The sequence below is a fragment of the Thalassophryne amazonica genome, chromosome 5, assembly GCF_902500255.1.
Source record: "Thalassophryne amazonica chromosome 5, fThaAma1.1, whole genome shotgun sequence".
NCBI lineage: Eukaryota > Metazoa > Chordata > Actinopteri > Batrachoidiformes > Batrachoididae > Thalassophryne > Thalassophryne amazonica.
Window position 1 is genome coordinate 21,428,186 of NC_047107.1, and position 27,180 is coordinate 21,455,365.

The 27,180-nt window shown below is 44.9% G+C and overlaps 1 long non-coding RNA gene across 1 annotated transcript in view; it reads right to left on the reverse strand.

The window, feature by feature from the left end:
* LOC117510163 overlaps positions 1-26,951 on the reverse strand; it is a 67,349-nt gene extending 40,398 nt beyond the window's left edge. Inside the window, exons 1-3 of the long non-coding RNA XR_004560637.1 lie at positions 26,830-26,951; positions 17,092-17,147; positions 7,247-7,306 (exon numbers count right to left, since the gene is read on the reverse strand). This is a non-coding gene — a long non-coding RNA (uncharacterized LOC117510163). The remainder of the gene's footprint in view (positions 1-7,246; positions 7,307-17,091; positions 17,148-26,829) is intronic.
* Positions 26,952-27,180: the final 229 nt, after the last annotated feature.

Below are 27,180 nucleotides of genomic sequence, written 5' to 3' on the forward strand. Positions count from 1 at the left end.
ATATATATATATATATATATATATATATATATATATATATATATATATATATATATATATAATACAAATAATGAATGTTGAGAGAATGAGTTGAATGAATATTATGAATATTATGAGGTGAAGGCTGGACCATACCTGTTGTGTGGGCCGCTGAAGAGGAGGTTCTGCTGGCCCACCACCACCAGATGGCGCCCTGCTTGGAGTGCGGGCTCCAAGCACAAGAGGGCGTTGGAGCCGCTGGAGGTGACAGCTGTCACCTATCAACACCAGCTGTCACCCATCACCACCACTACAAAGGCCGGACTGCAACTCCACCTCCTCGCCGAGAAATCTTCTACCATACAGGTAATTTACCTGTATGGTAGAAGACCATAACCCGAGCATTAGTCTGATCTCTTTTGCAGCCGTTTTCCTGGGACAGATACCCTGTCTGCTGAGTTGGCGTTTGGTGTGGACTGCGACGGCTTCGCCTCCCACCCCACCCAGATAAGTGGTTATCTCGGGAGCTGCACGAGTGTGTGATTCGGAGGTGGAGGTTCTCCCTCCTAACTGTATACAGACTGTGGGATTACTGAGTGTGCAAACTCACACTCATTTAGAACTGTTTCTGTTTTCTGCCAGCAGTACCGGGTCTGACTGCTGAAGACAGTGGCCACCTGGGGCGCAGGGCGTGGCGGCTCCGGTGTTCTTCAGATCCGTTGGTGGTGGAAGCTGTGTGGGATCCGGCTCTTCTCGCACCGGACGTCTCCTATCTTCGAGCCTGCCACACGTCACCTTGTGTCAGATTGATATAATGCCTATTTGTATCTGTCTGTACTACGTTGTGCACCTTCACAACATTAAATTGTTACTTTTTGGCTATTCCATTGTTCCTTCATTAACGCCCCCTGTTGTGGGTCCGTGTCACGACACATCCCCAACAGGATTTCTCGGCCAGCGTCATGGATCCCGAGGGGCATCAACTCGAGCCTGAATGGCCAATGGAAGAGCAAGGTGCACAGGCGCCAGCAGGAGGCGTGTTAGGGGAGCTGCAGCAAATACTAACCGCTTTCACTGCTCGGTTGGATCTGGTAACCGAGCAGAACGTTATCCTCAATCGGAGGATGGAGGCTCTCACCGCCAGGGTGGAGGCGTGCGATCAAGGCGCTACTGCAGCACCTCCCCCTGCTGGTCCCTTGTCAGACACAGACGTTCCACTGGTCGTTCAACGACCCCCACCACCGTCCCCTGAAGCATACATAAGCCCTCCGGAGCCGTACGGAGGTTGTGTCGAGACGTGCGCGGACTTCCTAATGCAGTGCTCGCTCGTCTTTGCACAGCGTCCCGTCATGTACGCGTCAGACGCTAGCCGGGTGGCTTATGTTGTTAATTTGCTTCGAGGAGAGGCACGCACCTGGGCTACAGCGCTCTGGGAGCAGAATTCACGGCTCCTAACATCATACGCTGGGTTTGTAAGGGAGTTCAAACAGGTTTTTGATCATCCCAACAGAGGCGAGACCGCTTCGAGCGTGCTACTGTCAATGCGACAGGGGCGCTGGAGTGCAGCCGAGTATGCAGTCGACTTCTGCATCGCGGCTGCGAGGTCCTGCTGGAATACCGTTGCACTCCGCGCCGCCTTCATAAACGGACTGTCTCCGGTCCTGAAGGAGCACCTGCTGGCTAAGGAGGAACCCCGGGATTTTGATGGGCTTGTCGACCTGGTTATACGCTTAGACAACCGGTTAGAGGAACACCGTCGGGAGCAGGGCGGGGGGCGTGACCGGGCACGGGCCGTCTCTCTTCCTTCCGGGTCCAAAAGGGTGCCGTCGTCCCCACGCTCCACAGCCAGAGGGCCCTGTGTGGCTACAGCTCCCCCTGCTGACGAAGCTATGGACACGAGCAGGGCCAAAATGAAATCAAATGACAGACAAAGAAGGCTGGCCCGCGGGGAGTGTTTTTTCTGTGGATCTAGTGGTCACACACAGAGGAACTGTCCCAAACGGTCAAACTACAACGCCCGTCCTTAGAAACTGGGCTAAGGGTGGGCCATAACACGCACGCGGGGGAACCTCGCAAATCAGCACGAATCCCAGTCACAATCCTTAGTGAGGATTTAACCCTTCATGCCCCAGCACTTGTAGACACGGGGTCGGAAGGGAATCTGCTGGACAGCAGATTGGCAAAGGAAGTAGGGCTCCCTCTGGTGGCTCTGCCTTCCCCTGTGAAGGTACGAGCACTAGATGGCACTCTTCTTCCATTAATCACACACCAGACACAGCCAGTGACTTTGGTGGTGTCTGGGAATCACAGGGAGAAGATTGTGTTTTATGTAACACCTTCTACCTCCCGAGTGATTTTGGGTTTTCCTTGGGTGTTGAAACACAATCTCCGGATTGATTGGCCGTCTGGGGTTGTGACGCAGTGGAGCGAAACCTGCCACCGGGAGTGTTTAGGATCCTCGGTTCCACCCGGTGAGACAGCTAAGGAGGAGGTCAAAGTCCCCCCCAATCTGACGGCGGTGCCAAGTGAGTACCACGATCTTGCTGACGTCTTCAGCAAAGATCTGGCACTCGCCCTTCCCCCGCACCGACCGTACGATTGCGCCATCGATTTGATTCCGGGCGCTGAGTATCCGTCCAGCAGGCTGTACAACCTCTCACGTCCGGAACGCAAATCAATGGAGACCTACATCCAGGACTCCTTAGCTGCCGGGTTGATCCGGAACTCCACCTCCCCGATGGGCGCAGGTTTCTTTTTTGTGGGTAAGAAGGACGGCGGACTCCGTCCATGCATCGATTACAGAGGGCTGGACGAGATCACGGTTCGCAACCGATACCCGTTACCTCTGTTGGATTCGGTGTTCACGCCCCTGCATGGAGCCCAAATATTTACTATTGATCTTAGGAATACGTACCACCTGGTTCGGATCCGGAAGGGAGACGAGTGGAAGACGGCATTTAACACCCCCTTAGGTCACTTTGAGTACCTGGTCATGCCGTTCGGCCTCACAAACGCCCCCGCAATGTTCCAAGCATTGGTTAATGACGTCTTGCGGGACTTCCTGCACCGGTTTGTCTTCGTGTATCTAGACGACATACTCATCTTTTCTCCGGACCCTGAGACTCATGTTCAGCATGTACATCAGGTCCTACAGCGGTTGTTGGAGAACCGGCTGTTTGTGAAGGGCGAGAAGTGCGAGTTCCACCGCACTTCTTTGTCCTTCCTGGGGTTCATCATCTCCTCTAACTCCGTCGCCCCTGATCCGGCCAAGGTTGCGGCGGTGAGAGATTGGCCCCACCCAACAAGTCGTAGGAAGCTGCAACAGTTCCTTGGTTTTGCGAACTTCTACAGGAGGTTCATTAAGGGCTACAGTGAGGTAGCTAGCCCCCTGACAGCCCTGACCTCCACAAAAGTCCCCTTCACCTGGTCGGATCGGTGCGAAGCCGCGTTTAGGGAGTTGAAATGCCGGTTCTCGACTGCACCAGTTCTGGTGCAGCCCGATCCTACTCGCGAGTTCACAGTGGATGTGGATGCCTCTGACTCAGGGATAGGAGCCGTGTTGTCCCAGAGCGGGGAGTCCGATAAGGTCCTCCACCCTTGTGCCTATTTTTCCCGCAGGTTGACCCTGGCTGAGAGGAATTATGACGTCGGCAATCGGGAACTCTTGGTGGTGAAGGAGGCTCTTGAGGAGCGGAGACACCTATTGGAGGGAGCGACGGTGCCCTTCACGGTTTTCACGGACCATCGGAACCTGGAGTACATCCGGACCGCCAAGCGGTTGAACCCCAGGCAAGCCCGCTGGTCACTGTTCTTCGGGCGCTTTGACTTCCAGATTACATACCGCCCCGGGACCAAGAACCAATGGTCGGATGCACTGTCCCGGGTGCATGAAGAGGAAGCCAAGGCCGAGCTGTCAGACCCCCCAGAGACCATCATCCCCGAGTCCACTGTCATGGCCACTCTCACCTGGGACGTGGAGAAGACCATCCGGGAGGCCCTGACACGGAACCCGGACCCGGGAACCGGCCCGAAGAACAAAATGTACATCCCACCAGAGGCCAGAGCTGCGGTTTTGGACTTCTGTCATGGGTCCAAACTCTCCTGTCATCCCGGAGTGCGCAGGACCATGGCAGTAGTCCAGCAGCGCTTCTGGTGGGCGTCTATGGAAGCCGACGTCCGGGACTACGTCCAGGCCTGCACCACCTGTGCCAGGGGCAAGGCGGACCACAAGAGAACCTCAGGACTCCTCCGACCCCTACCGGTGCCTCATTGCCCCTGGTCACACATCGGCCTGGACTTTGTCACGGGCCTGCCGCCGTCCCAGGGCAACACCACCATCTTAACGATAGTGGACCGGTTCTCCAAGGCGGCCCACTTCGTGGCCCTCCCGAAGCTCCCTACGGCCCAGGAGACAGCAGACCTCCTGGTCCACCACGTGGTGCGTCTGCATGGGATACCAGCAGACATCGCCTCAGACCGTGGCCCTCAGTTCTCCTCTCAGGTCTGGAGGAGTTTCTGCAAGGAACTGGGGGCCACCGTAAGTCTCTCGTCTGGTTATCACCCTCAGACAAACGGACAGGCAGATCGGGCCAACCAGGAGCTGGAGCAGGCCCTCCGTTGTGTTACCTCTGTGCACCCGACGGCCTGGAGCACCCATCTGGCCTGGATCGAGTATGCCCACAACAGCCAAGTGTCGTCTGCCACCGGCCTCTCCCCGTTTGAGGTGTGTTTGGGGTACCAGCCCACATTGTTTCCGCTTGTGGAGGGAGAGGTCGGTGTGCCCTCGGTCCAGGCCCACCTCAGGAGGTGCCGCCGGGTGTGGTGGACCGCCCGTTCTGCTCTGTTGAAGGCCCGGACGAGGGCCAAGGCCCCTGCAGACCGCCGGCGTTCCCCGGCCCCTGCATACCAGCCCGGGCAGGAGGTATGGTTGTCAACAAAGGACATCCCGCTCCAAGTGGACTCCCAAAAACTGAAAGACAGGTATATCGGACCATTTCCCATCACCAAGGTCCTCAGTCCGGCCGCAGTGAAGCTACGGCTGCCAGCTTCACTGCGGATCCATCCTGTTTTTCGCGTGTCACGGATCAAGCCATACCACACCTCACCGCTCTGCACCCCTGGACCTGCACCGCCTCCTGCCCGGATCATCGACGGGGAGCCGGCATGGACCGTGCGTCGGCTTCTGGACGTCCGTCGCAAGGGTCGGGGCTTCCAGTATCTGGTGGACTGGGAGGGGTATGGCCCCGAGGAACACTCCTGGGTGAAACGGAGCTTCATCCTGGACCCGGCCCTCCTGGCCGACTTCTATGCCCGGCACCCGGATAAACCTGGTCAGGCGCCGCCAGGAGGCGCCCGTTGAGGGGGGGGGGGGGGGTCCTGTTGTGTGGGCCGCTGAAGAGGAGGTACTGCTGGCCCACCACCACCAGATGGCGCCCTGCTTGGAGTGCGGGCTCCAAGCACGAGAGGGCATCAGAGCCGCTGGAGGTGACAGCTGTCATCTATCAACACCAGCTGTCACCCATCACCACCACTACAAAGGCCGGACTGCAACTCCACCTCCTCACCGAGAAATCTTCTATCATACAGGTAATTACTTCTCTGCTGAACCTTAACCCGAGCATTAGTCTGATCTCTTTTGCAGCCGTTTTCCTGGGACGGATACCCTGTCTGCTGAGTTGGCGTTTGGTGTGGACTGCGACGGCTTCGCCTCCCACCCCACCCAGATCAGTGGTTATCTCGGGAGCTGCACGAGTGTGTGATTCGAAGGTGGAGGTTCTCCCTCCTAACTGTATACAGACTGTGGGATTACTGAGTGTGCGAACTCACACTCATCCAGAACTGTTTCTGTTTTCTGCCAGCAGTACCGGGTCTGCTGAAGACAGTGGCCACCTGGGGCGCAGGGCTTGGCGGCTCCGGTGTTCTTCAGATGCGTTGGTGGTGGAAGCTGTGTGGGATCCGGCTCTTCTCGCACCGGACGTCTCCTATCTTCGAGCCTGCCACACGTCACCTTGTGTCAGATTGATATAACGCCTATTTGTATCTGTCTGTACTACGTTGTGCACCTTCACAACATTAAATTGTTACTTTTTGGCTATTCCATTGTCCCTTTATTAACGCCCTCTGTTGTGGGTCCGTGTCACGACACTTCCCCAACAATACCATTGGTAATGTTCCATGGTATATTCCAAACAGTATCCTGTCTCGGAATTCCTCTGACTTCATGCTTGGTTTGTGTTCTGACATGCGCTGTCAACTGTGGGACCTTATATGGAGACAGGTGTGTGCCTTTCCAAATCCTGTCGATTCAACTGAATTTACCTCAGGTGGACTCCAATTAAGCTGTTGAACCAACTCAAGGATGATCAGTAGAAACAAGATGCACCTAAGTTCTATTCTGAGCTGTGAATACTTATGAACATGTGATTTCTTGTTTTTTTTTTATTATTTTAATACATTTACAATAATCTAAAAAAAAGCAACACAAAATAACTTTTTTTTTACATTGTCATTATGGGGTATTGTGTGAATAATCTTGGGGAAAAAAAATGAATTTTGTCCATTTTGCAATAACGCAGTAACATTAAAAAAGTAATAATAATACTGTGAATACTTGATTGAATGAATATTGTGTTAATACTTTCTGGATGCGTTGTATATTAATTAACAAGTCAGTTGAAGTTGACCACATCAAAGATGATATAGCTTGAGTTCATATCATCTGCAATGAAAGAGAACGTAAGGATCGCTGCATTTTTTGTTTGTTTGTTTTTTATTAGCATTTTCCATATCATCCCATCTTCTTATGATTTTGGGTTGCATATTATCCTTTTATCCGATTAGCATTTTTACATTTCTGTTGTGATGTTGTATCTTTGTGCATGATTGCTGGATCCACTCTGACAAACACAACAGCTGTGGCAGGAGCCACTTCTCCAAGCTTCCAAGTCCATCCATTTTGTTCAAACGTACAAATAAAATTTGTGTTGCCAATTTGTCTTGTGACCAACCACTGAAGCTGCTCAGTACTCAGAGATATGTACGATTGAGCTGTTTCAGGGAAGAATTGGGGAATAAAAGTCAAGTGTTTTGGAACAGGAGATGAAGCTTTTAAGAGAGTGCCCAGCCTGCATGCTTTTATTCAATTGAGGCTTAGTGGAGCCAACAGGGTTTTGCTGTCTCAAACACTTAATTACAACCCTAAGACCATTTGCTTTGCATTCTGGGCCAGCGGCATCAGTGGCAGCAGAGCGCTGCAGCCTCTACTCACTTCCTCCTCGATCTCTGCCAGGGATTTGATCGTAATGCCCATTAAATTGACTTGCTGCATCTGAAATCAAAAGCACGGAGAGGAGGAGGTGGAGGGGGAGGAGGGGACACAAAAAACATGGCGGTTAGACTCATGGCTAAGTAAGCATGCTAAAAATCTTTAATCCTCTCTCTCTCTCTCTGTGTGTCAATATAAACGGGGCTATAGTGACAACCGCTGCCAGCCAGCCAAATGGACTGCACTGAGCCAGCTCTGCCTGACTGCACGCATTCATCACTCTGTCTGCACCGAAGGAGAGAAGGTATGACCTGGAGAGAACTACAAGCTCTTTGCTAGAAGTAAAGAGATGACCAACTGTCGCTTGATCATGAGGGTAATGTGCTACAGATTTGATACAGTGTTCTGTATCATATCTGAAGGTACGTCATTGATGTCTGTGGAAAAAAGTAATATCAACCCTGATTTTAAGGACAAGGATAGCAAGAGAATTTGAAACCCTTACAAGAAACATTTTCCTACAACCCGAACAAGAGAGGAAATGTAATTTTCAGCCTGCATCCTCTCAATGACAACCACATCAGGATGCAAAGCTGGTGCATTCCTGTCACCCATCACAAGAAATTGCTTGCAAGTATTGTCACTTTAGATCACCAAAAATCTGGTCTCAAGTCAAAGGCAGTGTGTTTGTGGTATTTACACAGCCCAATACTCAGATGTGCCTTACATAAACAGGTTCAAAACCCATATGCACTCTGCACACAGTGCAATAGCACACAACAGAAACATGAAACATGAATTACCCTTGCACACGGACACACAAAATAAGAATGGAATAAAAGCAATAACTAATGGGAAAATGTGTTTAATAACACCGGTTTGTACCATACTTTTATAAATGTCTTTCTTCTCCATCTTTGCGGTTGGGTGGATGAATGACAGTGGATTCAGATTCCACAGGGGTCTAAATCTTCAACACTGGAACAGAAACATGTCTTTCTAATAACACATCATGAAGATGTTCAGGAACCTGACATATAAATAATTTTCAAACACTAATCACACATTCCAACCTTATACAACCCCTGGCAAAAATTATGGAATCACCGGCCTCGGAGGATGTTCATTCAGTTGTTTAATTTTGTAGAAAAAAGCAGATCACAGACATGACACAAAACTAAAGTCATTTCAAATGGCAACTTTCTGGCTTTAAGAAACACTATAAGAAATCAAGAAAAAAAGATTGTGGCAGTCAATAACGGTTACTTTTTTAGACCAAGCAGAGGAAAAAAATATGGAATCACTCAATTCTGAGGAAAAAATTATGGAATCACCATGTAAATTTTCATCCCCAAAACTAACACCTGCATCATATCAGATCTGCTCGTTAGTCTGCATCTAAAAAGGAGTGAACACACCTTGGAGAGCTGTTGCACCAAGTGGACTGACATGAATCATGGCTCCAACATGAGAGATGTCAATTGAAACAAAGGAGAGGATTATCAAACTCTTAAAAGAGAGTAAATCATCACGCAATGTTGCAAAAGATGTTGGTTGTTCACAGTCAGTTGTGTCTAAACTCTGGACCAAATACAAACAACATGGGAAGGTTGTTAAAGGCAAACATACTGGTAGACCAAGGAAGACAAAGCGTCAAGACAGAAAACTTAAAGCAATATGTCTCAAAAATCAAAAAATGTACAACAAAACAAATGAAGAACGAATGGGAGGAAACTGGAGTCAACGTCTGTGACCGAACTGTAAGAAACCACCTAAAGGAAATGGGATTTACATACAGAAAAGCTAAACAAAAGGCATCATTAACACCTAAACAGAAAAAAACAAGGTTACAATGGGCTAAGGAAAAGCAATCGTGGACTGTGGATGACTGGATGAAAGTCATATTCAGTGATGAATCTCGAATCTGCATTGGGCAAGGTGATGATGCTGGAACTTTTGTTTGGTGCCTTTCCAATGAGATTTATAAAGATGACTGCCTGAAGAGAACATGTAAATTTCCACAGTCATTGATGATATGGGGCTGCATGTCAGGTAAAGGCACCGGGGAGATGGCTGTCATTACATCATCAATAAATGCACAAGTTTATGTTGATATTTTGGACAATTGAAAGGATGTTTGGGGATGATGAAATCATTTTTCAAGATGATAATGCATCTTGCCATAGAGCAAAAACTGCAAAAACATTCCTTGCAAAAAGACACATAGGGTCAATGTCATGGCGTAGGGTCACTGTCAATGAGCAGATCTGATTTGATGCAGGTGTTAATTTGGGGGATGAAAATTTACAGGGTGATTCCATAATTTTTTCCTCAGAATTGAGTGATTCCATATTTTTTTCCTCTGCTTTGTCTAAAAAAGTAACCGTTACTGACTGCCACAATCTTTTTTCTTGATTTCTTATAGTGTTTCTTAAAGCCAGAAAGTTGCCATTTGAAATGACTTTAGTTTTGTGTCATGTCTGTGATCTGCTTTTTTTCTACAAAATTAAACAACTGAATGAATATCCTCTGAGGCCGGTGATTCCATAATTTTTGCCAGGGGTTGTAACAGAAAATGAAAGCTGCAGGACAGCACACAGACAGAGTGCACAACAGTGTGCACAATGCATAAAGACAAATGGCATATCTAAAATGACCTTTAAAAGTACACCAGGCAGTGGATATCTGTATGTACGTTTTAGTCTATTTTTGTATACGTTGCAGAAACAGCTGCAACTTATGTACATGATGCACACTGGTGAGTGAACATTCTTTAGGGCCCCTTCACACACAGTGCAAAGTTTGCCCATCAGCGTGATGTTTTGTGGTGTGCTAATTCGAACTGTTTTGTGCTGTTTTGCCATATTTGACCAAACTCCGCACTATGTCTGAAGGGACCTTTACACATTGCAGCTCCAACAGGATGCAATTTCTTATGTGTTAATCAAACTGTTACAGCAGCTTTCATCCATTGAACACCACAGCACTTTGCACCTTGACAGGTACTATTCTGTTTAAATTCATGATATCCTCATAAACTACCCATGAGTGAACCAGGGAAACCCAACCACTCTATGCTGCACCCACCTTTTTGCTCATTTCATTTCATTTTCATGTATATATATAGTGCCAAATCACAGCAAAACTGCCTCAAGGCGCTTCACACAAGTAAAGTCTAACCTTACCAACCCTTAGAGTTCAGTTTATGCACCTGCAAAATAGCAACAACAACTTGGACATGCCCCAAATGGACTTGCATTCTGCATTTTACACTGTGTGCCATAGATACGGAAGATATGGTTCAAAATCTGTCTTTGCTGCCCATGCACACACATATGGTTATTATTAGCAGCTAGCAGTCTATTAACATGAAGCAACAGTGACAGCAACAGTTACAGTATGGACTACTGTGTATATGAAGTTTGTTTTCTCACAAAAGCCATTTGACCAAAACATTGATGCAGAGTGCCTTTTCTTTGCCAATTGGCATAGCATAGATGTAGCATTGCTAGTGTTGAGGCAGTGTGGATGTCCTTATAAAACACACCATCCTGTGGATGTTTGCGGATACAGCAGAAATGTTTAGCACTAACAGCACAGGCTCAGGCCCAACATTCACTGCTCTGATATATGTCAGTTGTTTTAAAAACTGGGGAGAGGTGACATTTGCTGTTTGGTATGCTTATGTATTTTGGGTCAAAGATGAATGCTGCAAAAACAGAAAGTTGACAGGACAAATATTTTTGGAGAAATTAGCAATAATAGCTAACCAGTGAACAATGGACATTGTGCTGCAATTCACCGTGGGAGTTTGAGGTTTGGGGGTTTTAAATGCTGTTATTGTGGTTCATTTCAGTTTAACAGTGTTGTTAATGTTATTGATTTATTGTGTTTTTGTCATTCAATTGGTTTAGTCAGTTTAATTAAGTGTCATGTTGCCGTTACCATGAGTGAAAAGTGTCCTGCATTCGTTGTCGTCCACCAAGTCTCTGTATGTGGGTGTGTCAAAATGAAAGCACTTGCTCGTAGCAGGATGGTAAAAGACAAAAAGTTCTGTGTGCATGTGTGCATATAACTTTTATCACAGACAAACTGTGGAGAGCTGACATTTGATATGCTTATGTATTTTGGGTCAAGGATGAACACTGCCAAATTGGAAAGTTGATAAGACTATTTTTGGAGAAACTACAGATATTAGCTAAAAAACATTGAACAATGTGATAATTACATTCTGAACTCACACTCCATTCCAGCAGGGGGTGGTAAATCATCTATATGTTAAAAATGCGCATGCATATGTGTGTGTGTGTGTGTGTGTTATTTCATTTAGTAAGTTCAATGTAAATACATAATATAATTGTAAATACATGAATGACAACAAAGTGAAAACACTTGTGGTCCATTTAAAATCAAATAACAAAATAGAAGTAATAATAAAATATAATAACAATAGTAATAATAATAAAAATAATAATAATAGGAAGAAGAAGAAGAAGCTATTTTATTAACAATAACCAATCTAGAGCCCATGGATCTCCATGGGCAATGTGCAAGTAAGGACTTATTTACAAAAATAAAACTTTTTTCATCCCAGAACTGCAGGTGAAAGACTCCTATTTTATTTACAGTGAAACACAAAAAGTGGAAAAGAGAGGGGAAAAAAAATGCTTCTTCAATTTCAAAAATGTCTTTATGATCAAAAAGAAGTCCAATTGATGAAGAGCAGCCTTTCTCAAAGAGCGGTCTGCCAGTGGACCATGAGTTTATTGGTAAAATATCCCATTTTCAAAATCCATGTTCATTCATTTCAAATTAATGTCATATTCAAACTTAAAATTGTTTCTCAAACAGTTTAAGAACAGCTCCAGAGTCTATTAGACAGTAGCATACGTGTATCATTGTACACAAAGCTATTTGTTAAGCTGCCACTTTGCTTGAAAAGGTTGGAGAAAAAATGTTGTAGTTAAACTTCTACACATTTTTTATCTGGATGACCTGAAAACCTTAATCAAAAGAAAAGCATGGTACTGCACATTTTATTAGATTTTGCTACCAGTTAGATCTGGTGGGCCTCGCCCCTATGCACAGCCTCGGCTCTGGATCCACTCTCCTTGACTGGTGTGGGACCTTATTCTTCTCTGGAGTTGACCAGGGGGTGAGGCTTCAGGCAGGTGTGGGGATACTCAGGAGTACCCGGCTGACCATTGTTACATTGGCGTTTACCCTGGTAGATGAGAATGCCGCCTCCCTGTGCCTTTGGGTGGCGGGGAGGTGGGGAGGAGTGACTCTAACTGCTGTTTGTGCATATGCACCAAACAGCAGTTCAGAGTATTCAGTTTTCTTGGAGTGCCTGAATAGAGTCCTGGATGGAGCTCTAGTGGGGGAATCCATTGTTCTTCTGGGGCACTTCACTGCACACATGGGCAATGGCAGAGACACCTGGAGAGGCATGATTGGGAGGAACAGCCTCTCTGATCTAATCCAGAGCGGTCATTTGTTGTTGGACGTCTGTGCTAGTCATGGACTGTCCACAACAAATAGCATGTTCAAACATAAGGATGTTCATAAGTGTACATGGTACCAGAGCACCCTAGCCCATAGGTCGATGATCGATTTGGTGATCACATCATCTGATCTGAGGCTGCATGTTCTGGACACTCGGGTAAAGAGAGGGGCAGAGATGAACTGATCATCATCTGGTGGTGAGTTGGATCAGAGGGTGGGGGAGGACTTTGGACAGACCTGGTAAGCCCAAATGGATAGTGCTGGTGAACTGGGAAGGTCTGGAGGAGCCCACTGTCTGACAGATCTTCAATTTTCGCCTTCAGCTGAGCTTTTCTGGCATCCTGTGGAGGTTGGGGGCATTGAATCAGAATGGGAAATGTTTAAAGCTTCCATTGCCGATGCTGCAGTGGGGAGCTGTACCCTGAGGTCTTAGGTGCCTCAAGGGGCGGAAACCCTCGAACACTGTGGTGGACACTGGTGGTCAGGGAAGCCATCCAAATGCAGAAAGAGTCCTTAAAGGATATGTTATCTTGGGGGTCTCTGGAGGCAGTTGCACGGTACTGACAGGCCCAAAGGGTGGCAGGAGTTTGGAGTAACCATAGAGAAAAATTTTTGGTTGGCACCAGAGTGCTTGTGGTAGACCGTGAGGCACCTCAGGAGAGGAAAATGGTGAACCATCCAAGCTGTCTACAGTAAGGATGGGACCCTGATGACCTCAACCGAGGAGGTAATCAGGTGCTGGAAGGAACACTTTGAGTAACCCCTGTATCAGACTGGAGTGCCCTCTATAGTAGGTGCAGAGCTGGAAGCTGATGGGAGATCATCATCAATTTCTCTAGTGGAAGTCACTGAGGTAGTCAAACAATTCCACAGTAGCAAAGCCCCAGGGGTTGATGAGAGCTGTCCAGAAATGCTGATGGCTCTGGGTGTGGAGGGATTGTCCTGGATGAGACATCTCTTCAAAATTGTGCTGATATCTGGCACAATGAATAAGGAGTGGCAAACTGGGGTGGTGGTTCCCATATTTTAAAAAAAGGGGACCAGAGAGTGTGTGCCAATTACAGGGGCATCACAGTACTCAGCCTCCCTGGAAAAGTCTACTCCAGGGTGCTAAAAAGGAGAGTTAGGCCGATAGCCGTACCTCAGATTGAAGAGGAACAGTGCAGGTTTCATCCAGGCTGTGGAACAACTGACCAGCTCTTCACTCTCATAAGGATCCTGGAGGGGACCAGGGAGTATGCCCATCCAGTCCACATGTGTTTTGTGTATTTGGAAAAGGCATATGATCGGACACCCCGGGAGATACTGTGAGACGTGGTGCAGGAATACGGAGTGAGGGGGATCCCTTCTCAGGGCCATCCAATCTCTGTACTGGGGGATGGTCTCTGCCAGGGCTACACCTTGTCACCAATCCTGTTTGTGATATTCATGGACAGGATATCAAGGCATAGTTGGGGGGAGTAGGGTTTTCAGTTTGGTGGGCTCAGGGTCTCATCACCGCTTTTTGCTGATGATGTCATCCTGTTGGCTTCATTGGCCTGTAACTTCCAACACTCACTGGATCAGTTCACAGCCGAGTGTGAAATGGCCAGGATGAGGATCAGCACCTCTAAATCTGAGGCCATGGCTCAGAACAGGAAATTGATGGATTACATACTCTGGGTAGGGAATGAGGTCTTGCCCCAAGTCAAGGAGTTCAAGTACCTCAGGGTCTTGTTCACAAGTGAGGGGACAATGGAGCATGAGATTGGCTGGAGAATTGGCACAGCAGGGATAGTGTTGCATTTGCACTACCATGCTATTGTGACAAAAAGGGAGCTGAGCCAAAAGGGGAAGGTCTCAATTTAGTGGCCAATCTTTTTTCCTAATCTCCCTTTAGGTCATGAGGGTTAGGTCATGACCGAAAGAGCTAGATCGTGGGTACAACTGGCCAAAATGGATTTCCTCATGAGGGTGGCTGGTGTCTCCCTCAGAGATAACGTGAGAAGCTCTGCTTTCTGTGAGGAGCTCGGAGTACACCCACAGCTCATTCGCGTTGAAAGAAGACAGCTAAGGTGGTTCAGGCATCTGCTAAGAAAGCCCCCTTGGTGCCTCCCAAGGAACATGTTCCAGGCATGACCAGCTGAGAGGAAACCCCGGGGAAGACCCAGTACTAGGTGGAGAGATTATATCTCCACACTGGCCTGGGAATGCCTCGGGATCCCAAGGTCAAGAGGTAGTTATTGTGGCCCAGGAAATGGAAGTTTGGGGTCTCCTTGAGTCTCCTTGAGATTTTTGCAAATTTATTAAAAAAAAAACAAAAAACTAAGAAATCACATGTATACAAGTATTCACAGCCTTTGCCATGAAGCTCAAAATTGAGCTCAGGTGCATCCTGAATTTACTGATCATCCTAGAAATGTTTCTACAGCTTAATTAGAGTCCACCTGGGGTAAATTCAGCTGATTGGACATTATTTGGAAAGGCACACATGTGTCTACATATAAGGTTCCACAGTTGACAGTGCATGTCAGAGCACAAACTAAGCATGAAGTCAAAGGAATTGTCTGTAGACCTCCAGCACAGGATTGTCACAAGACACAAATCTGGGGAAGGGTACAGAAACATTTCTGCTGCTTTGAAGGTCCCACTGAGCACATTAGCCTCCAACATTCATGAATGGAAGAAGTTCAGATCCACAAGGAATCGTCCTAGAGCTGGCCACCCATTCAAACTGATCCATCGGGAGAGAAGTGCCCTTGTCAGGGAGGTGACCAAGAAGCCAATGATCACTCTGTCAGAGCTCCAGCATTCTTCTGTGTTGAGAGGATAACCTCCAAGAAGGACAACCATCTCTGCAACAATCCACCAATCAGTCCAGTGTGTACAGTGGCCAGATGGAAGCCACTCCTTAGCAAAAAAAGGCACATGCCAGCCCACCTGGAGTTTGCCACAAGGCACCTGAAGGACTGTCAGACCATGAGAAACAAATTCCTTGGTCTGATGAGATAAAGATTGAACTCTTTGGCGTGAATGCCAGGTGTCAGTGAAGCATGGTGGTGGCATCATCATGCTGTGGGAGGGAAAAATGAATGCAGCAATGTACAGAGACATCCTGAATGAAAACCTGCTCCAGAGCACTCTGGACCTCAGACTGGGGTGACAGTTCATCTTTCAGCAAGACAATGACCCTAAGCACACAGCCAAGACATGAAAGGATTGGCTTCAGGACAACTCTGTGAATGTCCTTGAGTGGTCCAGTCAGAACCCAGACCTGAATCTGATTGAACATCTCTGGAAAGATCTGAAAATGGCTGTGCACCGACGCTTGCCATTCAACCTGATGGAATTCGAGAGGTGCTGCAACGAGGAATGGACAACATTGCTCAAAGATAGGTGCACCAAACTTGTGGCATCATATTTAAGAAGAGTTGAGGCTGTAATTGCTGCCAAAGGTGCATCAACAAATTACTGAGCAAAGCTATGAATACTTATGTACATGAGATTTCTTAGTTTTTTTATTTTTCATAAATTTGCAAAAATTCAACAAATGTTTTTCATGTTGTCATTATGGGGTGTTGTGAGTAGATGTTTGAGGGAAAAAAATGAATTTACTCCAATTTGGAATAAGGATGTAACATAAGATGTGGAAAAAGTGAAGCGCTGTGAATACTTTCTGGATTCACTGTAAGTATTGCCACTTACATGATGGTCATCTATGACATTTTTGGTCTAAACTGGAACATAAAAGTAAGTGCTTTTGGCTTCTGTCTTTTTCACTTTGTGTCATCAAGGCAGATCTGGTATGGATCTCCATGTTGATTTGGCACAGTGTTTACAGATGCCCTTCCTTATACATCATGGCGAAAGGGCATGGGTCATTCTGAAATGGCAACCTACTATACTGGATGTAAATGCACCAACCACTCAGCCACCACACTATCAATGTCAGACATAAATGTAGAAAAATGTCACAAGGAGCTGCAAAACAGGGACAGACAAGCCAGAGTTTTTTTTTTTGTTTTGTTTTTTTCCCAGAATGACTGTGATAGGATTTGATAATAGACCTAATTTTCATGAAATGTTATATAATTTTGGCACAAATTCATGTAAGTGTGATTCCAGGCAATTTTCAAAGAAACATTGCAGAATAGGGGTTTTACAAATGGAAAATTTTGTTTTATTAAATCTGTTGAAAATTTTGTACCTGGCATGGTACATATGCATAAAATTCCTTTTCCAGCTGGATTTGGATATTTTTTGGCAATTTGGTCAGGTATGCTGAGGTATAAACAGCACCACTCTTTCTGCATTTTCCATTTGAAAAGGTTTAGAGTGTTTTTTTTTTTGTTTGTTTTTTTTACCTTTTGAGGGACTTCATAAAACTTCTCTGAGATCACAAACGGCACATCATCCAGGGCTGCAAAAAGGTAAGAAAAACAATGTTGAATAAGATTGACTTTTATGCAAAAATATATACGTTTCTCCTGTTTCTTGATCCTGAGTATTTCAAGAAGGCTAAATGTGGGATTATAAAACAGCAAAGCTATCAACATCCCTAGCCACCGCGACACCTCCCCTTCTTCTAACTATGAAGAGATGAAAGGCTTTTTTATTCTCTGCTGTATCGGAGCACCTCCACTCGCTCCTCCACCTCCACCCAGCCCTTCCCATCTCTCTTCCAGTTTAATTACTCTTGATTATTCCTGATTCAGTCTTGTCTCGGTGATGTTCACCTCCAAAACAAAGACACGCTTGCACAGAAATGCAGAAAGAAGAGAGACAAAACATTCACCACATATCAAATTTGCATGAAAATGCGCCGCACTGTTCGGCAGGAAAAAAGTGGATTGAAATGAGGACTTGCCAAGAGCGTGGTGGTATAATTAGCATTTGACCAAACAAACGAGCTTCAACAGAGCTATAATTAAGCAGGCCTGTAATTAAGTGTATGCCCTTTATCATAATGATCGTGGTTAAAATGGTGTGATGGCTGCCAGTTGATTATTAATGGTGTAACCCCGTACTGCATGCATCCTGCACTGGAATCAAGGTGTCAAGACTGTCAGGCTAGAGAGCAGCCCTTTGTTTATAAAATACATTAGGGCCCAAATTAACACGAGGTGACAAGGGACACAAAGACCCTCGTTTCCAGGCTTGAAGGGAAACTGCAGCAGCTGCTCGCCTTCATTACGAAACTCCAAATCCGGAGGCGCTAAACTTGCTGCCATTGGCTCAGACCAGAGCCCCAAATATCAAAAGGCCAAATTTCCAACTGGTGCACTTTTACCCACAGTCCATCAGGGCGCTGGCGCAGAAAAAAAGAACCTCATAAAAGCTGCTCATGAGTCACTATTTTGGAACCAACCTGCTTGCAGTCTTTCCTGTTTGCAACAATATTTGAAAGTCTGAAATTTTCACATATCCCTCATTTTGACACTTGCTTTCCTTTCTCTGTTATTATACAGATCCATGGTTTGGCACTTTCCACGCTATGCGATCTCTGTAATCAAAATGTGGCAATTACAGCCCTTACCACAGGAAAACCTGTGTCGTGTCTTGGCTTCATGTGCCTCCTTCATCTCCCGAGAAAAAGTGCAAAGATGGACAGTTTTTCATGCGGTCGAGTGCAAACGTGCAGAGCAGGCAGCGCCCCGGCTCTGACACCCATCTCATCACATTTTATGTGAGGCTATCTGCTATTTGATTGGGTGAGCATGATGACTTGTTTTAGGCCATAAAAACAAGTGAATAAACATGTGGTACCGCGTGGCTCTGCGCGCCAACACCAGCCAGAGGTAGGCAGGGGGAACACATTAGAATCAATACCCAGCCACAGGAAGCAGAGAGTGTGGCTGCTGCCGCTGCTGCTGCTCCAGCATCCGTGTGGCACAGACAGATGAACGCAGAGAGCTGAAGGCCAGAGAGTTTCTTTATTGCTCAAGGATTACATTTAAAACCAGATCTCACTTTGTATTCCTCCACCATCTGTACTCGGGAGGCTATCTCGCACCCAGACAAATGGAGAGGTGTGCGTGATGACTCGGTGCACTCTGAGGTAAGGAATAATACCATGGAAAACTGCAAGGGTGCAAAGGCCAAAAATAATGTAAATCTAATCTTCTGACCAGGAATCTCCTATGAAGCATTTTGTTGTGGCTCACATGGCCCGGATACAGTCCATTAACTCATGAGTGCAGCGCGGCACGGGGAAAGCGATTTGGCACTGGGGAAGCATGTGAGTGCAGTCAATATTAAAACATCTGGCAGATATTTTGGTACAGTGACTGTGTAGATGATGATGATGGTGAGCGTGGTGTTAAGTAAGGGGGACCCTGTGGCTTGAGTGATTGTAGTGTAAAGAACAGAGTCAGCACCGGCCCCGTGTGGATCATTGCCTTATTAATGGCTCCGTCAGGTGCGATGAGCAATGGCTGCATTGTCATCTCCAGCCCCCGGGCACAGATGAATGGCTGTTTCAGGGCGGGAAGGGCTCCCTCGTACGCCGGGCTGAGCACTAATCCCTCACTCTTCCATTGTTGGATGCACTGTCACCCAGGACTTCAGCTACCCTCATACATTGCATTTCCACCACTATAACAAACACGGCCGTGAACACAGGCGTGCACGTACACAAACCGCACACGCGGAGCGCGCCGATTTGTGCTCAGACACTGACTGATGGAAAAATATGCGCGGCTGATCGAGCGTACCCCATATTACCTGAACCGCAACTTAAGAGGAACACTTTAGGAATGTTGATGAACTTTTATTTTACACTTCACTAATTCAGCAGGATTGCATTGATCTCTGTCTGGTGCCATTACTGAGGTGAATCTGTCTCCTGCCTGAATTAAGTGAGAAAGTCAGAGCAATAAGCTGTAAGTATGAGTCAGCATCTACTTTCACAACTTTAACTCATTCATTCGTATTAGTGTGAAAGATTGAATAACTTGGCACCAGTATAGCACTCAGAGTGTCAACTTCTGACAACACTCAAAATACTCCATCCTGCACTGTTCCAGAAAACAGTTAAACATGCATTTATTCTGTCCTTTTTTGTTGATTTGACCTCAACTTTAATTATTATAATCCAGGTTATAAATAGGTTTTTCAACAGATTTTGTAAAATGTGCTTTATGATTAACATACACAATCTTACAAATAGCCTCATTAATTTACAAGCACAAGATCATTTATGTAGCTGTTTTTCAGAAATCCTTTTCAGAGCAGGCCAAAAACTGCAGCTGATTATTTTTATTTATTTATTTATGGGGTGGGGGGGCGTGTATTTTATCATCTTAAAAATATGAAGTGACTTTAGTCATTTTATAGGGCTTTGCCAAGATCCCAATGTAGAATGTAAAGCTATATGAAAAAGAATCAAAGTAAAAACAAAATAGCCTTTTAAAAAATCCTCAGGTACTTCCCATTTTGGAAGATATATGCCAATATGGTACTTTCAGCACATTTTGTGAAAATGCTCACAATTCTGTGTTAAGCAAGATTGAAATAAAAATAAATTAAAAAAAAAATCCTCCAAACTGTCATGTGTGGAATATACTTTTTTTTGTTATTACACATATTTCATTATCAGAGAAATTCTATGTTACTATTACTGTAGTGTCACAATTCAATTGGATACATCCACTCTATTTTATCTGAAACTACCCCAAATAAAAATACTTAAAATATGTAGTTTAATACATTTGTTCAATTATTGAAGTATATAAAATCTCCCAAATAACATAGTAAACCATTTTAGGAGGTTTTCATAGTAAGAGTAACATATAAGCTGAAGTGATAAATGAAGATTTGAGTTGATAAATACAATACACTTTACTGATCACAGCCAATTAATTTGCCTGTCCATTTCACGATGCCATTATGAAAAGTGATGTAATGTATTAGTTTGTGATAGCATCATGAAATGTAGTAGATTTTTGTGATGATATCACAAAGTAATTTTGTGATGGTATCAAAAAAATAAAAGATCAGGAGCTGGGGGGCTTTACGGACCAGCCATGTGGCATGTTGGTAACAGTTATGGGTAGTTTTAGGGTTAGGGCTAGACAGGTGTACTGATTGTATAATTGGCTTGGTACTAGCTTGCCGTTAGGTGTGACGTCAAAGCACTGACATTTCATGGAATATTAGCATGAGTGAAGTGCCCCCATTGTGAGCAATGAGATTTACTGTTGTTGTTTTTTGGATGCCCTGTTTCTTCTCTACAGCAGAGCCGCATTGGGATTTGGCACAATTTTTATGCTGGATTTCTTTCCTGAAACAACTTCAGTCTATAATGTACTAAAAAAATACATGTGGTGACTGAGGACCTGAGAGTAAGATTCATAATAGATTTCACTGTTCACATTTGGAGAACTCACTAGCATCACATAACTTTATGCTAATGTGCTAGCATTAGCATGGGTTTAATGCATTGATTGGAAGCAACGGATTTATAATGTGCAAAAAGAACATAGTTACAGTTGTGCTTAAAAAATACTGCACATCCTCAGGTAATTTTACATATTGCTTGAAAAAACACATCTAATGATGTGTGGTTTTTGAGTTTTTGCTGGACACACTAATTTATATAACAGACACCCAGAGAATTATATTGAAGATAGGCACAAGAGTTGAACCAAAAAGCATGAAACTTGGTTATATTAGTATGTGCTACATAAATAAAGGGATGCATGTAAAAATGAATGAAACTCCTTTTTTTCTGTCCCTTTTTGTAAATTGTCCTCAAAAGTTTATTTTAGATTACGTAGGTAATTGTCACAAAGTTGGGTAGTTTATCTACAGTGCAACCACAAAGTATTCACAGCACTTCACTTCTTTCAAGTTTTATGTTACAGCCTTATTCTGAAATGGATAAAATTATTTTTTTTCCTCAAAATTCTGCATGCAATACCCCACAACGGTAATGTGAAAAAGTTGTTTATTTATTTATTTATTTTTGTGGGATTTTTACAAATTTATTGAATATAAAAAATTAAGAAATCACATATAAGTATTAACAGCCATGAAGCTCAAAACTCAGCTCCCGTGCATCCTGTTTCCACTGAGCATCCGTGAGGTGTTTCTGCAGCTTAATTGGCATCCATATGGGGTAAATTCAGTTGATTGGACATGATTTGGAAAGGCACACATCTGTCTAAGGTCCCACAGTTGACAGTGCATGTCAGACCACAAACCAAGTATGAAGTCAAAGGAATTGTCTGTAGACCTCCAAGACAGTATTGTCTTCAGGCACAAATCTGGGGAAGGATAGAGAAACATTTCTGCTGCTTTGTAAAGTCCCAATGAGCACAGTAGCCTCCATCATCCGTAAATGGAAGAAGTTCAGATCCACCAGGACTCTTCCTAGAGCTGGCTGCCCATCTATACTGAGCGATCGGGGGAGAAGGACCATAGTCAGGGAGGTAACCAAGAACCAGATGATCACCCTGTAAGAGCTCCAGCATTCCTCTGTCGAGAGAGGAGAACCTTTCAGAAGGACAACCATCTCTGCAACAATCCACCAATCAGGCCTGTATGGTGGAGCTGCCAGACAGAAGCCACTCCTTAGTAAAAGGCAAATGACAGCCCACCTTGAGGTTGTCAAAAGGCACCTGAAGGACTCTCAGACCATGAGAAACAAAATTAGCCGGGGGCGATGGTAAATCTTTCAGCAGCACAATGACCCTAAACACACAGCCAAGACATGAAAGGATACATGCATCTTCAGGACAACTTTGTGAATGTGCTTGAGTGGCCCAGCCAGAGCCCAGACCTGAATCCGATTGAACATCTTTGGAGAGATCTGAAAATGGCTGTGCACCGACTCTCCCCATCCAACCTGATAGAGCTTGAGAGGTGCTGCAAAGACGAATGGGCAAAACCACCCAAAGATAGGTGCACCAAGCTTGTGGCATCATATTCAAGAAGACTTGTGGCTGTTAATGCTGTCAAAGGTGCATCAACAAAGTATTGAGCAAAGGGTGTGAATACTTACGTACATGCGATTTCTTTGTTTTTTTTTATATAAATTTGCAAAAATTTCAGAAGAATTTTTTCATGTTGTCATTATGGGGTGTTGTGTGTAGAATTTTGTGGGGAAAAAAACCCCCAAAAACATTTACTCCATTTTGGAATAAGGATGTAACATATAATGTGGAAAAAGTGAAGCGAAGTGAATACTTTCCGAATCAAACATACTGCAACAAATAACACACCTCATGTTCTCATTCCACTCTTAAATTGAAATTTGAAATTGTGTGTGTGTTTTTTAGGCATTGGCTCAATTTTCCCCTAAGTTATCTGTAAATCAGTAATATTGACATGCTGCATATCACGATAATAAAAAGAAGTTTTAAATGTGCTGTCCATTTTTATGGAGTTATCCAAAAGAAATCTAACAATTTATATTTCAGGCTAAATTCAACTTTCCCACAAAGTTTTGTGAAAATTGGCTCATTACTATTTGAGTAAACCTGCTAACAATCTAAACAGATAGTCATAATAAGAAAAGCTACAAAAAAAAAGTGGAGCTTCACCTTGACGTTGATGCACTTCATATTTCAAACAATTGGATGTTGCCTCTCCACTGTGTAGCCAGGCTAGACATTGCAATACGTTTGCTGTCGGAGTGACTCTCAGTCTGAGACAGATTCTTTATGCAGACCATGGAAATGCTATTCTAGCTGCAGACCGCGCTCTCTGTCACCTCTGCAGATAATGGTGAGTAGATGAACAGAGCTGGAGGAGGACCCCCTATGCCCACTCACAGCCCTTAGCCCCACTCTGACATGAGAAATAGTGCCCAGGCCTGACAGCATCTCCGAGACATATTGTAGTTTATTTTGTCGCCTGGGCACGCCATCTGTGCCATTCCAAACCAGGGTGTGTGTTCAGGCTGCTGCAGGAGAGAGGGCGCGAGGCTCCGGGTCCCTCAGTAGCTCTGCAGCCGCGGCAGGTCATTAGTCAAATTGCCTAATGAGAGGGAATACAAATGGCCCCCTACCCTGACAGGAGGAATTTTGGAGGTGTCAGAGCTCCTGACCCGTGCTATGAGAACAGATGATAGCAAGTTGCTATTTTCAGATTCTTTTAATGACTGTGGCTCTGTGAAAGCCATTCTTTTACTTTTATCTTTTCAGCCTTTTTCAAAGCTTCTCCACAGAACAGCAGCAACAATACTATACATAAAAACTTAAAGTGGAAATTTAGGATTTTAATTTTATAAATGTTTACTGGGATTTAAATTAAGATCAGCTATAGAAGTGACATAACATCATAGACTGAGATAATGACTATGTTATTTTTTTGTTGTTTTTGTTTGCTGTATGTGCATCTTTTTCCCCAGTAACTTTTCGACAGAGAATACCAACGTGCCACACTGCAACCAATAATTTATTATCTGTTTGCATGACAGATGGGTGTGCTTACAGTTAGAGATACAGTGCACGGAGCTACAAAAAATGTAAAAGCTGGAAAGGGAAATCGCAGGGGCGACAAGGTGGACTATTCTATGTATGTTTTGTTTTATTTAACATTTTTGATGAATGTATTTGTCATGAGCTTCATGCATGTTACAGGTGGTGTTTGTGCAGTCATTTTACAGAACGCTAGATGTAACACTGAAATGCAGATACCTTATAATTCATAAAATTACCCTTTTATCTTCAGTAAACAAACAAGGAGAAAGCATTATGATCATGTACTTTTTTAATTGTAAATGGTAAATTGATAAATGAGGATCTGAAAGAACAAGTTCAATTTTTACCACCTCAGTCAAATTGAAATTGATAGTAATTGAGTGTGTGAGTGCTATGCTCAGGTATGACATATGTATTGTACCCAGTAAGCTTTGTTTTAATGAGAACAACTTTAAATTTGTCCTAAAACCACTGCCTTTAACATTGTGTGTGTGTGTGTGTGTGTGTGTGTGTGTGTGTGTGTGTGTGTGTGTGTGTGTGTGTGTGTGTGTGTGTGTGTGTGTGTGTGTGTGTGTGTGTGTGTGCAAAAAAAGTAAATCCCTTCATGTAGCGCATGGGGATCCATGGTAGCTGGCATTTTTCAAGGGTGGTAATTAATTGTGCAAAGTTTTTATAATGAAACTTTGTGCATGCACACACGCCTGTGTGCATGTGTACATGTGTGCACACATGCACACACAGGCAGAGCTTTGTGTCTCTTCTGCATTCTGCAGCAGCCAGGTGCGCTTAATTTTAACAACCACAAACAGAGACAGTGGCGGAAGACATCAAAACCACTGCACTTTTCACTCATGGTAATGGCAACATGACACTTAACTGACTAAACCAACTGAACTACAGAAACACAATAAATCAATAACACTAAAAACACTGTGGAACTAACATGAACTACAATAACAACATTTAAAACCCCCAACCCTGAACTCCCATAGTGCATTGCAGCACAATGTCCATTGTTCAGGGCCCCTTCACACATCGTGCGAATTTGGTCAATTTGCACATAAAGTACGCATGAAGCAGGAATCGTATGCAAAACGTGTGGAATCGTAGCTGCTTCTAACACCTCATACACCTGTTGCTACTACTATTTGCACACACCAGCGGCTGAAAGATAGAGTGTGCGCTGTGCAAGCCCATCAAACCCTCTCATGGCAGGTGTCGGCCAAATTCCAGGTGACACGCACGTACATCCAACACCGCTCGCATGGCACTGAGAAAATGTGTGGCCATTCGCACTATTAACACAACAACAGTCAACAGACAATTACTGTTGTGCTGACAGTGAAATTTACCTAAGTGCCAGCATGAGTGTGGCTTTGGTCTGTGCGCTGAACTGACAGGAAGTGTGTCCACGGCTGTGGAGATGTGTTGTTCTGGACATCCCAGCTGGTCAACACGTACTGTGTTTGGACAGACACGGACTAACAACTGCCCACTGTGACACGCGTTTGCTGTTATCACATGGACATAAATAAAAATATATATCGCTGAGGCAACTGGCTGCAGCAAGCGAGCGCGTGCATGCCGCACACACTGACAGGCTGCCCCCAGGTTGAAACAGACCATCAGATCATAACACGCAGTGAGTGATCTGACTGTCACGTCACCCACATGAGCTCTGTTCTACATGACACGGTGTCAGTCCTGTGGCGTGCCATCCACAAGACATGCGTGTCGGGCAGGACACACGCGTGGGCTGGCTGGACACCAACCAGCAGATGTGGACATGATGAGAGCGAACTGCTTCTCATTCATGTCATTTCATGACTGTACATCTGTGACCATGGGTCATCTACAGAGGAACAGACGGATCACATTTGTATGGCCTGTTTGATAAGAGGGATTCAATTTATTGCAGTGTTTTTTATGGTGTGTGGTATTATTATTATTTTTTTTTAATACATCCATGTCCTTCCTGATATCAGGCACTTTCCTACACCTTTCACAGGACAGTGATGGTAGCTCAGTGGTATAGTTTCTGATTGGCAATCAGAGTTTTTAGAAAGTGTGGGTTCAAGTCCTGTGGGTGACATGCATTTATTTATTTTTTTTATTTTCACAGCAGCTGTGCGATGTGGTTACACATCGCACTGCTGCTCACACTGTGTTCCAGTGTGCACAAAACCATTGCAGCATGTATTTCTTTATTTTTTTCTTCACAGCTGGCACTGTGTTCCCGAATGCATGAACCATCGTACCGGCATCGTGCATGCCTGCCCATCGGTGCGATGTTTCGTGGTGCACTCATACGAGCTGTTCTGACGGGAGTTGCCCTGAGTTGTACATATTCGCACTATGTGTGAAGGGGCCTTCACTGTTGTTAGCTAAAATTGCCAATTTCTCCTAAAATTGTAGTCCTATCAACTTTTTGCTTTCACAGTGTTCATCCTTGACCTAACATATAAACGGCAAATGTCAGCTCTTCCCGGTTCTCCATTATCAAAGCCATACTCACATGCTCTTGCACACAGGGGCCGCTTGGCTATTATAATACAGCTATTTAGATTTAGATAGATACATTAGATTTATACATGACATATAGAGATTGAAAAAAAACAAAACAACTTAGACTGTCGTAATGCAGAAAGGTAAGCTTATGTAGAATGACCTACTCACTTTTCCATCTGTGACAAGTGATCCTTGAAATCTAGGCGGGTACAGAGCCAGGAGGCAATTCCATTTGGGCACGGGTCCATCACTCTTCCAGAAAGTGGGCAGCTCCAGTGACACCTACAGTGAGCTGGCCACAGACGCTACTGAATAACAGAATGCTCTGAAGAGGCGGGTGCATGTGTGATAATACCTCTAACACAAGCACATGTACAGTGCATACACTACAGTAATGTCTCATATGAGTATGGGAACAGGTTAGTAGTTTGGCTGCAGCCAGTACTGTATCATTACTGGGAGAGCAATTCATGCTGGCTTGCTATTAAGAGCTCTCATGAAATTAAATGGACAATCACA